This window comes from Ixodes scapularis, unplaced genomic scaffold (genome assembly GCF_016920785.2).
Source record: "Ixodes scapularis isolate PalLabHiFi unplaced genomic scaffold, ASM1692078v2 PGA_scaffold5__190_contigs__length_132052651, whole genome shotgun sequence".
In the NCBI taxonomy this organism is placed as follows: Eukaryota; Metazoa; Arthropoda; class Arachnida; order Ixodida; family Ixodidae; genus Ixodes; species Ixodes scapularis.
In genome coordinates this window covers 15345807-15361120 of record NW_024609880.1, presented here as the reverse complement: position 1 = coordinate 15361120, position 15314 = coordinate 15345807, and the positions used below count along the sequence as shown (strand labels likewise).

The window sequence follows — 15314 nt, the reverse complement described above, 5'->3', positions numbered from 1 at the left end:
AATTTTTATGAACAGACTCTGGGTGCTAAAGTCGTAAGAAACATTCTCAATGAGACGCACGTACATATATATGTATTTTTTTCTTGCAATGGGAGTATTTTCTGGAGATTTGTGCGGGTGGTTATGCCCCAAACTAGATAACAATAATTCGAGTGAGAAAGAAATGAGGTCTGGTATAAAATAAAGTTAACATTTCGCGGTAGAATAAAACGGGTACGAAAGACTAGTCCACTGACTTTTGATAATCTAGTGTGTAAATCATTCACGTAATTTTCCCAGGGTAAGCACTAACTGAAGAATACACATAAACTCTTAAAATTATTTACGGTATCTGTATACTTTGCATTTAGGATAAGGGTCTTAGTTGTAGAAATATTTTTGTTTTTGGGCTGAAAGATGATGGCCTTCGTTTTACTCGCAATGATGTTTAGCGCGTTATTCGAGGACCATTTTTGCAACGCTGTCAGGGTAACGTTTGCGCAGCTGATAAGCTCGTCGCCAGTCGAGCCAGAAAAGAAGAGGCTCGTGTCATCCGCGTATATTATGGATTTAGTCACTCAACAGTAACGGCCCTAAGATGCTTCCTTGTGGTACACCGGATATAATTGTCTTTGTTGAAGACGCAAAAACATTTAGATGAACAAACTGTTTACGGTGACCTAAGTATGATTTAAGCAAGAGAGGTGCTTCACCTCGAATTCCATAAATATCGAGTTTTTCTTGCAGTAAATTGTGATTTATATAATCCAACGCCTTTGTAAAATCTACAAAACTTCCAAGGGCCGATTTCTTTCTCTCAGAACTCCGTAAAATAAATTATTTTTCTTCAAGCCATGCAAGTTCCGTTGATTGATTTTTTTTTTTAAACCAGAACTGAGCATTAGTGATTATTTGGTGCTTATCCAAAAACTGAGATACACGAATATGTGTGATTTTTTTCAAAGCCCGTTGAGGGACAGAGATAGGCCTGTAATTGCTTATGTCGTTCTCATCTGCCTTTTTGTACAGCACAGACACTTTAGCTGTTTGCATGAGTTGCGGAAACAGACCAATTTAAAGACACAAGTTAAAAATATGAGCAATACAGGGAGTGATCAAAGGTAAAACATACTTGACTGGTTTAATCTGCAAATCATCCGTATCACAACTATGAGTGTTATTTAATTCCATAAAAACCGTGAACACTTTTGTGTCAGTCACTCGGCGTAAAAAAATAGAGTTGCTGTTTTTAAGCTGTGAGGAGTGTCTGGCGAAGGACTATGCCAGGCGCACGTGCCGCGCACGTGCCGCGAGAGTACAAACACGGAATGGGAAAGACGACGAGGACGGACCGGGGGAACGGGCAGTTAGGTTCTGGGATTTAGGACGGACAGTAAAGGTTCCATCCTAACAAGTGGGGGCCCGTCCGGGATCGGAGATGGACAACCTGGAGGTGCCAGATGAACTGATAGCCCGCCTTGTGACACAAACCGACGGATCCGTGATGCATCGGGAGCGAGCTTCTGTTCAAGTGCGCCAACTGCTACTGACTGCTGCACTGCCCCCAGCCAACGAACCCGAGGTGACCGCGGCTGCAGTCCACCCGTCTGGCGGCCCTCTGCCGAGAATTGCGGCGCAGTTGCCGAAGTTCACAGGCTTCAGTGATCGACAGTCGCCCGAAGAATTTATCGAGAGGCTAGAAAACTTTTGTTTGATTACGGGAGTCACCACTGAAAACCGTCTCAGCCAGGTCGTTCCGGCTGCACTGGATGGGAGCGCCAAATTATGGTGGCGTTTTATCGGTAACTTCGGCAGTTGGGATGATTTCAAGACGGCGTTTCGTGCCGAGTTTGCCTCAATCGACGCCAAGCGACGTCTAAAGGACGAGTTGAGACACCGCACTCAACACCCCGAGGAGAACCTCAAAGAATTCATTTACACCATCGCCGAATTTTACGAAAGAATCGGGGAAGAGGTGCCCGACTCAGAAAAGGTCGACCGCGTGCTACGCCAAATGCATCCCCAGCTCCAGGATTTCGCGGAAGGGACGCAGTACGCGAATTTGAGCGAGCTTGCCAAGGCAGCGGACGGCCTCATGGAGCGTGCCTGGCGGCGTCTTCAGTACAAACCGCCCCCCACAAGAAGCAATCAGGTGGCCCGTGACCTAGCTTTCCGGGCACAAGGTAACCGCGACTTCCCCGGGACGGAAACTGCAATTCCCGTTACTTTCGCAGCGGCTCTAGCAGCGGCTGTGTCATCTGCAACAGTCGCTATGCCGTCGACGTATCGCTGGCCACTCCACCCTGCGGCAATCGAACCAGCCTACTACAGGGACCAGCTTTCAGGGCCCACAACGTCAGGGGGAGTTGCAGATTCAGTTCGGCCGATGTCTCAGTGGCATCAGCGCCAACAAGGAGTCGACCGTTGCCGGAGATGTGGAGGAATCGGTCACTCCGCTCGCACCTGTGCCACGGGTCGGCGTTTGGGTCCAGGCCTCTGCTTCAGGTGCCGACAGCCTGGCCATTTTCAAGCACAGTGTCCGGGAAACGAACACTGGTAGATGCTGTCCCGGTTAGCATCTACGACAGAGCGCTGCAAGGGGCGACTACTGCCGGGGGAAAAGAGCCTCTCCTTGACGTTACCATTGGGTCATCAACGTTCAAGGCGCTGCTCGACACAGGCTCCAGCGTCAGTCTCTTGGGTCCGCCGGCCATCGCAGCTGCTCAAGCCACAGGTGCCAGTCGAAAAAGGGAAGTGCGCACGCTGCGACTGGCAACAGGATGGTCCCAGTCCACTGCATCTCTTCGGTGCAAGATCCGGTGGGCGGCCGGTTCCCGGAGACAACGTTTTCTGTGTATGCCCGACCTCTGCAAAGACATTGTTTTAGGAAGGGATTTCCTTACAGTGACAGATATCTCCTTGCATGTGGCGCTTGGGGGATGGACAATTGGAACAGAGCCCCAGCGCATTGTTCCATTTGTGAAGGCCATAAAGCGAGCAAGCAGCGGGCTTGGGGCAGAAGAATATTCGTACTCCCTGGAGAACCTCTTCAAAGAGGAGTCAACTTGCGCCACCACATTCAGCCATAGTGCTACCGAAGGCGATGGAGACTCTGCAAAGACACCGGGAGTGTATGCTCCTATAAAGAAATTGTTGGAGATCTTTGGGCCAATCTTCACCAAAACTCCCGGCTGCACTTCCCTTGCTGAGCACCGAATTGACACAGGAGACAGTCAACCCGTTCGTTGCAAGTTGCGTCCCGTCAATTCCAAGAAACAAAAGATCATTGACAGTTGCCTTCAAGACTTGCGGGAACAGGGACTTGTGCGTCGGAGCACCAGTGAGTGGACCAGTGCACCTGTTCTGGTGGCCAAAAAGTCCGGAGGCTTTCGCCTGGCCATAGACTACCGGCCGCTCAACGCACGCACCAGGGTGCCAGTGTATCCAATGCCCCGAACCGACTGGCTGCTGGCACAACTCGGGAGAGCGGAGTGGTTCTCAAGCTTTGACCTTTCGCAGGGTTTTTTCCAAATCCCTATGCGCGAGGACGACATTCCGAAGACGGCGTTCATATGCCACCAGGGCACCTTCGAGTTTACAAGGATGCCGTTTGGTGTTGCAGGTGGTCCAGCCTCCTTTCAAACGCTGATGGACAGAGTCCTGAATGGAATCAACCACCAATTTGCTATGGCATTTATGGACGATATACTTGTGTATTCAGAGACGCTGGACAGCCATGTTGCACATGTCCGAGAAGTCCTGGAGCGCATCAGATCAGCAGGACTCACCATGAACCCCGACAAGGTTCAGGTGTGCTGCCAGTCGCTGAAGTTTTTGGGCCATGTAATAAGCCCTGGACAATGTAGGCCGGACGAGGGGAAGGTGTTGGCGGTGCTCGACTACCCCCGACCTACCACAGTCAAGCAGCGGCAAGCCTTTCTGGGTTTGGTTGGCTATTACCGGAACTTTATCAAACAGTTCTCCATTATTGCCCGCCCCCTCACCGATCTCTTGAGAAATGACCGAAAGTGGATCTGGAATCACCAGCAGGAGCATGCCTTCACCCTGCTCAAGGATGCACTGGCTCACGATGCGGTGATGAGTTTGCCAGACCTGAATCGGCCCTTCGTCGTCGAAACAGATGCCAGCGGAGTTGGCATAGCTGCAGTGCTTCTACAGCAAGGCCCCGACCAACTGCAACCGGTGTCCTTCATCAGCAGGGTGCTTACTGAATCTGAGCGACGTTACACCGTCCAGGAGTGGGAGTGTCTCGCAGTGGTCTGGGCAGTAGACAAGTTCAGACCTTACCTCGAGTTTACCGAGTTTGAAATCCACTGCGACCACTCCTCACTATCCTGGATGTTCAGCACCGACCAGGCCTCCCCAAGAGTCAAGCGTTGGGTGCTTCGACTCCAGGGCTTCAACTGCAAAATCAAGCACCGGAGAGGGCTTGCGAATATCCCAGCAGATGCCCTCAGTAGGGCACCTCTCCAGCAGGTAGACATACCTGATCAGAGCCTGCCTGAAACGCTGTTTCCCATCTGTGCACCAGAGTCGGAGCCTCAGATCACCTTTGAGGCAGCTGCAGCAGTGTCCCTGATCGACGATGTCACCCGCTTGAGCGACAGAGCAAGATTAATTGACGAGCAAAAGCAGGACACTCTTTTGTCGAGGCTCCTGAGTGTTAAAGAAGGCATGAAGCTTCCTGATGATGACCCTGACCGGCGCCTACTGGCGGACTTGGCGGAAACAACCGAAGTAGAAGCCAACGGCCTCCTCGTTCAACTACGCGGGGAAAGAAAGGTGCCCTGGCTCCCTACCCATCTTCGGCAATTGGCACTTCAGATGTCACATGACCATCCCACAAGCGCTCACGAAGGTTTTTTCAAAACTCTAAAACGCGTCTCTTCCCGCTTTGTCTGGTTGGGAATGAGAGCTGACGTCGCCAGGCACGTTCGTTGCTGTCAAGTGTGCCAACGCACTAAAGCCCGCCGCCAGAAGCCACAAGGGCTTATGAGCAGCCAGTGGGCCACTGCACCGATGGAGGAGCTAAGTGTGGACATTGTAGGACCTCTGCCGACCACACCTAGACGCAACAAACACCTTTTGGTGATAATCGACAAATTCACAAAGTTTATCGAACTTTTTCCTTTACGAACAGCAACCAGCAAAACCATTATAGAGTGCATGGTGCATGTTTTCTGCCGACACGGCACACCTGTTTCCATCTCCAGTGACAACGGCAAGCCATTCGTCAGTAAACTGTGGCGAGGTCTCCTAAGCCACTGGGGGATCGCCGACCGCCACACTGTGCCATACAGGCCATCAGGACAAATGGTAGAGAGGCACAATGGCACGGTGAAGGAGAGCCTTAGAGCATATTGTTCTACCCACAGAGACTGGGACCAGCACATTCCTGAAATCGCTTTCGCGATGCGCACGGCAGAAAGCGTCGTCACCGGATTCACCCCAGCCTTCCTTTGCTACGGCCGAGAGCTTCGCACCCCGTGGGAAGTGGCGGGACTCAAGGATGACATCGAGCCACCAGCTTCAGAATGTCATGCTTTTGCGGCGGAAGTCACTCGGCGCCTGCACGACGCACTCGATTTCGCTCGGGATCACCAAGAGAAAGCAAGGCAGGCCCAAAAAACTTATTACGACCGGCACCGGAAGCCTGCAACAATACGTCAAGGTGACCTTGTCCTCCTTGACGCCCACACATTGAGCGATGCGGCCAAAGGCATTACTGCGAAGCTTGCTCCACGCCGCACGGGGCCCTTCCGTGTGGTCCAGTGCCTGGGTGCTAACGACTTTGTGCTTAAGGACCCAGTTACTGGGCGAAACCGACACGTGGCTAACGCGGACCAGCTGACACCGTACCACGAGCCAGTTCCAGATATACTCCCGTCTGGTTCACGTCTCAAGAGGGGGAGACCTGTGAGGAGTGTCTGGCGAAGGACTATGCCAGGCGCACGTGCCGCGCACGTGCCGCGAGAGTACAAACACGGAATGGGAAAGACAACGAGGACGGACCGGGGGAACGGGCAGTTAGGTTCTGGGATTTAGGACGGACAGTAAAGGTTCCATCCTAACAAAGCGTGACATTCTTACATGTGTCGCCGCAATAAATACGTTGAGGTAAATGCATAAAAATAGTCATTAAATACATCTGCTAAATATATGGCGGTTAACTTGAGGCCGGCAGAAGAAATCTTTACTATGTCATTGGAGCGCTTACCACGACCGAAACCGCGTGTAAATTCTTCCACATAAGGTCACTGCGGCCTACTGAAGACCTAAAAGATTCATGATGGTAACGCTCCTTGGCCTTTTTTAAGTTCCTTTTTAGTTGATTACGATAATTTTTAAATGCTTTGAGGTTATTGGGATCTCTAGTCTTCGTAAGCTTTTTTTTTATAAAGAGCGTTTTTAATATTTATTCTTCCGAGTAAGTCGACCGTTGCCCAAGGTTTCAGAGTCCTCTTTTTACTTTAATTAGTTTGTATAAGAAAATCGACACTGTAAAGGCTTTTAAAGCACTCCAAAATAAATTGTATGCCTCATCAGGGTCTCCAATTTCGACATCATTCCAGTTTGTGTTAGCTACATCCTGCGCAAACCTTTCCAAACAGACCGGCGTAATACACTGGACTGACAAAGAAAACACTGGCACTAGTTTCTCAGCTGGTTTTAACACACATAAAAATAGGAAGATGATCGCTAAGGTCGTAACTTTTTACTCCGGACCTTATATTGCTTTCCTCGTAATTTGTAATGAACTAGTCGATCAACGTTTCTGAAGTAACATTTACCCTAGTTGGTAGACTGACTACGCTCTGACAACCACTTATGATTATTAAGTTCTCTAGTTCTATTTTTGCAACACAATTATTTAGCATGCTCACGTTAAAATAACCACCATATATAACGTTGAGCTTATTTTTATTAGCCAACTCAAAAAGAGAACCTTGCAAATCCAAACAGGGAGCCTAAACGTCACTGGGAGGTCGACAAATGACAGAGGCAATACCGTGCTTAGTTCGCACTGGGAAAGCTTCATGGTCCTTAGTGGTTACACTAAACGTAGGCAATATTTCACACTCACTGATTTCTTTAATCAAAATTGACACACTTTCCGTCGGACTTCAGTGCAATTGAGAAAAAAAATGCGTATAGTGGTATAATAAAAACTTCAATATATTCCGCGTACCAGGTCTCGGAAAACATGATAATGTCAAAATCAAAGATTTCAGCAAAAAATAAAAAAAAACACTCAAGATCAACACTTTTATTTTTAGCCGATCGAATATTAATATGCAGACAATGAGTCCAGAAAGAAGATTTCTTTACCAATACATGTTTCAAACAGAGACGGTAGTACATACTCTGATCCTGCCATGACAGAAAAATATACACAACTTAAAGACTAAAAGGGGACTTAGTACCAGCACTTAGTTCCAATTCAACAAGTCATTTTCGCCAATTACAGAAGTACCTTTCCCCCTTACAAATATTCTCCCATTTCAGTGCCACACAAACTGATAATTATGCTCCCTTGCCTACCCCTTCGTGGTCCACCGGAGAGCCTTGTACTGTCGAGTCATGTTTTCAAGCAGACGCTCGCTATCTTGAGGCCGTTTTAGGTCACGTCTTTGTTCATACCAGTGATTTCGAGTTTGTTGTTGCGCAAAGTGCACAATGATTTTAGCGATTTTATCAGGCCTGGAAGAAAGCCTGTGCATCGAAGCTATCTCGGACGGGGTGAACGTTGGGACACCTAGCTTAACAGATAGTTGGTTCACGAGAGACAGCAGGTCTTCGTTTTCAGCTTGTCGGACACCGTAAATTTCCAAATTTTGTTTCCTACTGCGCCATTCCAGTCGATTCAAATCCTATTTTACTTCTGCCAGTTGCCCGTCATTTCCGGCGTTCTCGGTTTTTTACACGCGTTTCTTTAAACTTTTTTATGTCGTTGTCTTGTTGTCGAACATGCTCCAGCAGTTCATCGTACTTGTCCGACATGATCTGAACGGAGACCTCAATGTCGTCGACAGTTTCTTTCATACTCAGTAGGCTGTTACGTTTCTTTTTCATGCATGTCAGCATAGCGACCACGTCAATTTCGGTGTCTTTTTTTGCTTTGACACTTCGACCACTTCGCGTTTTTGACGTACTACACATTTCGCACCGCCACGACTTCTGGAATTTTTTACCTTTTGATTTGGAAGTCAATTCCGCGATTCCGGAAGAAGTGCCAAATTGATACGTGAATTTACATTCCGTACACGTTACATCAAAGACTTCGTCTGATAGCGGTTCAAGACACTTGAGGCAAATGTCCTCGCCCAGGTTACCTATCTTAAAGGGGCACTAACACCCACCAAATTTTTTTTTTTTTTAGGCGATTCATTATGATGCCGGAATACTACCCAATTAATATTTTGCTACAGAGTCACGTAGTTTTTTTTAATAAAGCCAAAAAACGCAACTGCCCGAAACCGAAACCGAAACTCCCGCACTGCACGGAGCAGTGGGGAGGATAGAGTGAGTGGCGGAAGTCACGTGACTACACCCGATCGTACGGTTTTTTTTTTTTTTTTTGTTTCTTTTTCTTCGCACGTAGCACACGAAATGCGTTCCGGGACTTGCTTTGTTTGCTGTGCGATTCCTTTGCAGTTATGTTTGTTCCGCTCGCTGTTCTGTACTTGAAGATGAGTTGTTTTGTAATTTAAGCGTTTGAAATGAGTATTGAGCGCCCGTGGTGAATTCCCGTGATTGGCTCCGAAAAGAATACTCCCAAGATGTTGCGTGAAGAGCTGCCTCACATGTCTTGCGTCTGAAAGTGGCACTGTGCGGCAGGGTGCACAAGTTTCCGAAACATCGACGGGTCGGTATCAATGGCTGGCTGCAATTCCTGTAGAACCGTTACGCGAAGCTCGGTAAGCGGACGCTACCCGATTCATATGCTCCTTGCTTTTTGTGGAAAGTGACTAGATTGAGTTCGCAGGTGTCAAAAATGAAATCCCATACCATTTAGTTCAGCGACGTATGGTCCACAACAATAATTTTTCCAGTGATAATTGTTAAAAAAGAAATGTAAACATCGCAACATGCTTGACAAAGAAAAAAAATGGTACACCATCACCAGGGACCGAACCCGTGCCCGATGCGTGTGAATCGGACGTCTTCCACTGAGCTACTGAAGCTACTCTTTCATCCTGACTAATGAAGCCGGTATGTGGGAAGTTTGCTCCCGATTTCCCTTCAATACATGATCTTCCGGCTGGAAGTTGGGCAGCGCCGCGGATAGGCCACATTCGCACCTCGTAAAGAAACCGTACGCGCGCGTATTCAACTCGAAGTACGCACTTCGTGCTTGACGTTTGAGCGAGCGATGTCTCCAGACGGCTTGGCGACGTCTTCGTGCAGTCGGCTTGCTGGTCGGGCGTGTCGTACGGGATGAATATCAGAGGCCAGATTCACTAAACAATCTTACGACAAAAATGTGCGTGAGACAAAACTTAAGAAAAAACGCGTCTCCACCAGTGCGCAGGTTATGACGAAACCCTACGAAACTCGGAAGCTGTCTTACACACTTCTTACGATCAAATCAGCATGGCCGACAGCGTCACTCAGTTGTTGGTCGGGACGACCAACCGACGTTTATTTTTCTACGTGGGCTTCTCACGCGTCCCGACTTCAAGCAGCAAGAAAAAAGTAGAAAGTACTTGAAACAGACCACGACGAACAAGAACGCTGGATCCACAAACACCCGGAAAAACTTCTAACGGCAACGACTCCACCGATCACAAGCGAGCTCGGCAGATAGGCCTAGCAGCACTCCGACTCGGCGCAGCGGTGCTCTGACTGTCCTTGGCCAAGACCGTCTGCCCACGACCGGCTGGCGTGCTGAATGGAATATGCCCGCTCGACCCTTGTGAACCCTTGCCGTATTATAGTTTGATCACTGACCTCAATTTTAGATTAAGAGGTCAATCTCTTCCTCTTGTCACCTCCTTGTTTTCCGAGGCAGCGGTAACGAACGCTGTCGTCGAAAAGGGGCTCTCATGGATTCTGTGTCTTTGTTTTGTGTGATATATAGCTCAAATAAACGCCGTATGGATTACCTTCGCAACACGGTAAGTACACTTTGTTATTAGTGTGCCATTTCAATTCTGACACGACTGCTCCTCACTGTCGATCGCTATAACAGTTCGTGGGTCGCAATGCCGGTCCAACCTTTCCTTTGCCGAGTGTCACGCCAGCGTCGAGTTGCAATCGTAAAGGATCGGTCCCGAAGCGCTTACCAATTCGTGGTCCAACAGCGCGAATCCATTTCGATCAAACGCGCGTGTCCGCTCCGAGTGTGAACAGGTATTACGTGGCTCTTGCTGACACTCTGGTAGTTCAAACGTATCTTTTTTAACGTCGGCTCGCTCCTGCATCTCCGAGGCCGCGAAAAACGCCGCGGCAATTTGTTTCCATCTACGTCGCTTTGCAAACGACTGACACGGGCCATCTTTTACCAACGATGACAGTTGTGTTGACTTCGTAGCGATCGAGTTCGTAGCAGTCAACGGAGGCGGTTACGCATCCCGGCCTCGGCATTCGGGCGCGTTTAAATCGTGTTGCCGTCGACATATCACTGCACGGACACGAACCCCAGACAAGCGGTGGCATGAAGGCCGCTTGTGTATGTTATTAAAAATCCACGCGCTCCGAACGGCTCCGAACCATGCCGAGCTCTCCGATTGGTTGTTCGTGCTGTCGAAGACGCCGTCGCCATACCAACAACACCGGTAAGTTCTAGTTTTTGCGTACGAGAACGTCGCTTCCCTCCTCTCACGTAAGAACGCGTTCGTGAGTTAAGAACGCGTTCGTAAGTTAAGAACGCGTTCGTGAGTTAAGAACATCTTGCGATGTTCTTAACTCACGAACTTCTTAGCTAAGTTGTCGTAAACTAAGAAGCTCTTCGTGAATCTGGCCTCTGTTCTTTTGACCGGTCCAAAATTTTTCTCTCGAAGGAAGGCAGAATTCGCCGGTACCGTGAACTACTGTTCTGAAGTAGAAGTCCAACGCCCGTCGTCCACTGCCATCCGCTGGACCCACAATATGCAAAACGACGCCATGTTGAGAATTATGCAGCAATGAAGGCACAGAATGCTTCCGGTTGTCTGTGCTACATTTTTTTTTTTTTTCAATCAACGTATTTGCAGCTTTTCGGAAGCCACAAAAAATGGGTTTCATGTTTTTTTTTCTATTTTTTATATTGAATGTGTGCCTTCAATGACCCACGACTTTGATTAAATTTGGTGGTCGCGTCGAAACCTTAGAAAACGGCCCGTGACCACGGGAAAGAGAGTGAGCGCGACTCAAACCGGCCAGTTCTCGATCGGCTGTTTTCGGGCGAAAAGAGACCGAATTTCGACCCGCAAATTCTGTTCTGGGTAGTTGGGCTCTCATATGTCACGCACAACTAAAAATCTCGGCGAGCATACAGTGTCCCTTTAAAGCTCAAGGTACGCTCAAAACATAACGTCAGTATTGGCAGCAGCAGCAGCAACGGCGGGAAAGTACACGGTCAGGCACTGTTCGCTGCTTGCCGCCGCTGCTGCCGAATGCCGGAATCCAACTTGCATCAGCCTTTATGTAGACTGGGTAGGTAGGTGTCACCCCCAACGCTACGCTTGGAGAAACCCACGTGATGATGAAGTTCGCACTCTGAGCTCGGCCGGTTGAGGGCAGGGGGTGGAGGGCCTTGTCTTCGCTGCTCTTGCCGTTGGACTGGAAAGCCTGTAGCGTCAATCTGTAGAAATCACGAGCGAGTGGTCAGACACTGTTCGCTGCGTACCACCGCTGCTGCCGAATGCGTTGATTAAAAGTATATTTTAGTTCCAAACTGGTCGATTGGTTTCCATTCGCAACGATAGTTGATAGCGCATAAATAAGAAGAAAACAATGCAAAGACGAGTACAAAGTAAAAAGGTTTTTAAATATGTCTGCATACCAACCAGCAAAAATTTCTGCATTATTTTATAGCGTCAACTGAACATGACAAATCAAATCAATTGAAATTTCTGAAGGCTGGAATCAAATATGTCGACAAAGGGGGAAAAAACAACGAGTCCAGTAGAACGTTCATGCATGATCTCTGAACTGCTGTATAATTACGAGCGTTCGTAAGGTGATTTTCGATATGGCATTTTGCCGGTGCGATCCATAACGCGAAAAAAAAAGATGACGGTTTTCTTGTTCACGATATGGATATGCCACCTCTGCCCTTGCTAATCCAATTTCATTATCACGAACCAGCGCAAGTAGACTGTTATTTATTTCATTGCGCAGATTCCATATTTTGAAGACATCGGTTGCGTCGCCACAGTTAAGTCCTTAAACGATTTTTGTTGTGTTCGCTAACCTACGGTCCAGTATCTCGTATATTCGGGTCATTACTTACCATATAGGGGCCAATTTTATCGTCGCCGAAGTAATAACTGCGGCTTCAAACAGCTGTATGTACAGAGCGCGACACTGTTAGCGCGAACAAGAGATCGCCCGTTTTTCGAGTTTTTCTCTTTGAAACCAAGGGATGTCATCCAAGTCATTATTGCTACGGAAAGAGCACATTTAGTTCTATAATGTAAGCGATAAAATTTCGGGCCCGCTATACTATTTAGAAGTAAAAGTGCGAAAATGCACCGATGTCGTGTTCGCGCTAACAGTGTCGCGATGTGTACAAAAAAAGCTTTCATTTATAATCAGCGCGTGTCTAATATAGCGGGCATGCCTACGGAGCTGCCATACCATTTACTGATTACTCACCCGATGGGCCAACGGAATAGTGCAGAATCGTGTTAGTTGCCGATCACTAAGCAGAAAGCTGGTAAGATGACGATGATGGAGACCCGACATTTCGTAAACCAACTTCAATTCAATCTCCGCCTTTCTTCTTTTATATCGAAATAAGCATCGTCCCGCCGTGCGGTCCTTTCCGCACTACGGCGTGAGGCACGCGAAATACCCCAGGTAAGCAGTCATATAACACTGGAAACAACTTATAGCTCCGGCCTGAAACAGCGTCTCTAGAGACCTGTTCCTCTCAGCCAGCGGGCGCGAGGGCGCCTGTCGGATGCTTCCATGTAATGCTTGCATCGAACATAGGGCGACACTGCTGCGTTCATGCACGAGCCACGCTCCTTTACGAGTGTGCGTCAGAGTCTCTTCACGCGGTGTAAGAGAGCGTCTGAAAGTACTAGAAAAAGGTTTAAATAAGAGAAAAAAGGTAAGAATGCTGCTCGCGCTGTCCCATTAGGACGATGAGAGCGCCTTTCTTTGGATTTCTTGTTTTTGTTGCCTCTCGTTCTCAAGACGTGCAAGCGTGCGTTGCGTGGAGTTTCTGCTTCAGCGCTCTCGGGAGACGGTTGCATGATGACTAGCTCCGACGGAGCGGCGACATCGGCCCTTGCCGGTCATGGTTTTTTTCTGCTGTTGGCGGATCTTCCTCGGAAGAGTACAAGATTGCTTTACCTTACGTACCTAGCGGTTCAACGGTTATAAACTCAGTCATGCTTCACGGCGACCTCAAGGGGCGTCCATATTGGATCGAAGATTTTCGCCAGGAACTCAGGCGTATCGCTGTTTTATCTGATGTCGCCTCGCTGGGCGCATATCAGATGAACCATGTATGGCTGGCCACGTTTCGGACGCCCGAAGCCAAGGAGCGACTGGTGAGCGCGAAGGAGCTCAACATCGAGAACCTACGGTGCGTCGTCATTGGCCCCTGCTCCACCGAAGTTCGCCTTCACGTACACTGGGTCCCCTTCCACTTCCACGACGACGCGGCGAGCAAGCTGTTTGATCCGTATAGCAAAGTCCTAGAAGTCTCCCGCGAGAAGTGGCGTGTCGAGGGTTTTGGGGCCATCGAGTCGACGACGCGCATCGTGCGCATGACCCTCAAGAGCGGCGTCACGCCCGACGGCATGCCTCACCAGCTGAGGCTCCAGGAAGGGAACGTCCTCATCGTCATCCCGGGGCGAGCACCAGTCTGCTTCCGTTGTAAGCGCGCCGGGAACATCAGGCGCGACTGTCGAGTGCCGAAGTGCTCGGTGTGCTTCCGTTTTGGTCACGACAGGGAAGATTGCGTGAGGACATACGCCCGCGTGACTGGTGGGGACGCGAAAGACGACCTTTAACCGCTAACCATAGAGGTCAACGAGGCCGAGCTGGTTCTTGAAGGTCTCGAGAAAGACGCCAAACCGACCACGCAACCACTGGCAAACCCCGCCGGAGACGGTGGTCCCGCGCAAGTCTCCGTGGCAGACGACGAGGACGAGTCGGCCCCGGGTGTTCCAGAACAAGTTTCCGATATCCTTTCCCTTGAGGTGACCCCGACCGCGGTCGGCGCTGTCTCGCCCGCTGCTTATCCCCCGGTGTCTGAGAAGGGCCCCCCGGAAGGTGTTGTCGTCATGGGCGAGGCGACCGACTCACCGAAGCGCGACCTCGAGGACACGCCCCCGTCACCCAGCATGGCCCTCAACGCCAACCCTTGGCTGGGAATGTAGAAGAGTAAGCGGGGACGTTTCAAGGCTGTGCCATACAGCCGCCCGGACGATCGGCCGCGCGTCAACGGTTTATAAGGCGGCTACGCCCGTTTGAGGAAATTCCACACGATCGTCAAGCAAGTTCAAGGTCGCAACCCTTTATGTGTACGCTCGATACAGCCATTAAGGTATCGACGTTAAACGTTCGAGGCTTTAACGCGTATAAGAAACAATACCAAGTACAACGTTTACTAATGGAAGAGAGGCCCGATTTTGTAGCGTTGCAAGAAACCATGATGGCTGAGGAGGAGCTGGTAGCCAGTGCACTGAAGCCTTTTCTACATTCGCATGAGGTTTGTGTTACGCACGCTGTCGGTGTTTCGGGGGTTGTTTTTTTGTTTTTGAAAAAGTCGTTTCCTATGTCGGAGTTGGACGTCACCACCGACACGGAAGGACGTTTTATTGTGTGTGATTTTTCTTCTTCAGCAGTTCACCGGCGGCTTATTTGCATATATGCCCCCAGTACGGTGAAAGACCGGGTTTCGTTTTTTTCTAAGTACCACGTGGCTCGCGCCGAGCTGCTCTGTCGGCCATATTGTCGGTGAAACACGCGGATCAAAGGATTGCGCTACTCTGCTCCGTAGTAGCTATATAGTGCTCTAATTCTAGCGAAGCCCGTACGCCGGTACTCCCCGAAGCGTCGTTTCAGTTTTCTTCTGCTCAAGCGTGTGTCTTTCAAATATGCGTTCTATGCGCTCGCGCTCGCGCCAAGAGGACAGTGCAGAATTGCCGTTT

General features: G+C 49.3%; 1 pseudogene; it reads left to right on the top strand.

The window, feature by feature from the left end:
• The first annotated feature begins 13481 nt into the window (after positions 1–13481).
• Positions 13482–14540, top strand: LOC115331265 (annotated as a pseudogene).
• The last annotated feature ends 774 nt before the right edge of the window (positions 14541–15314 follow it).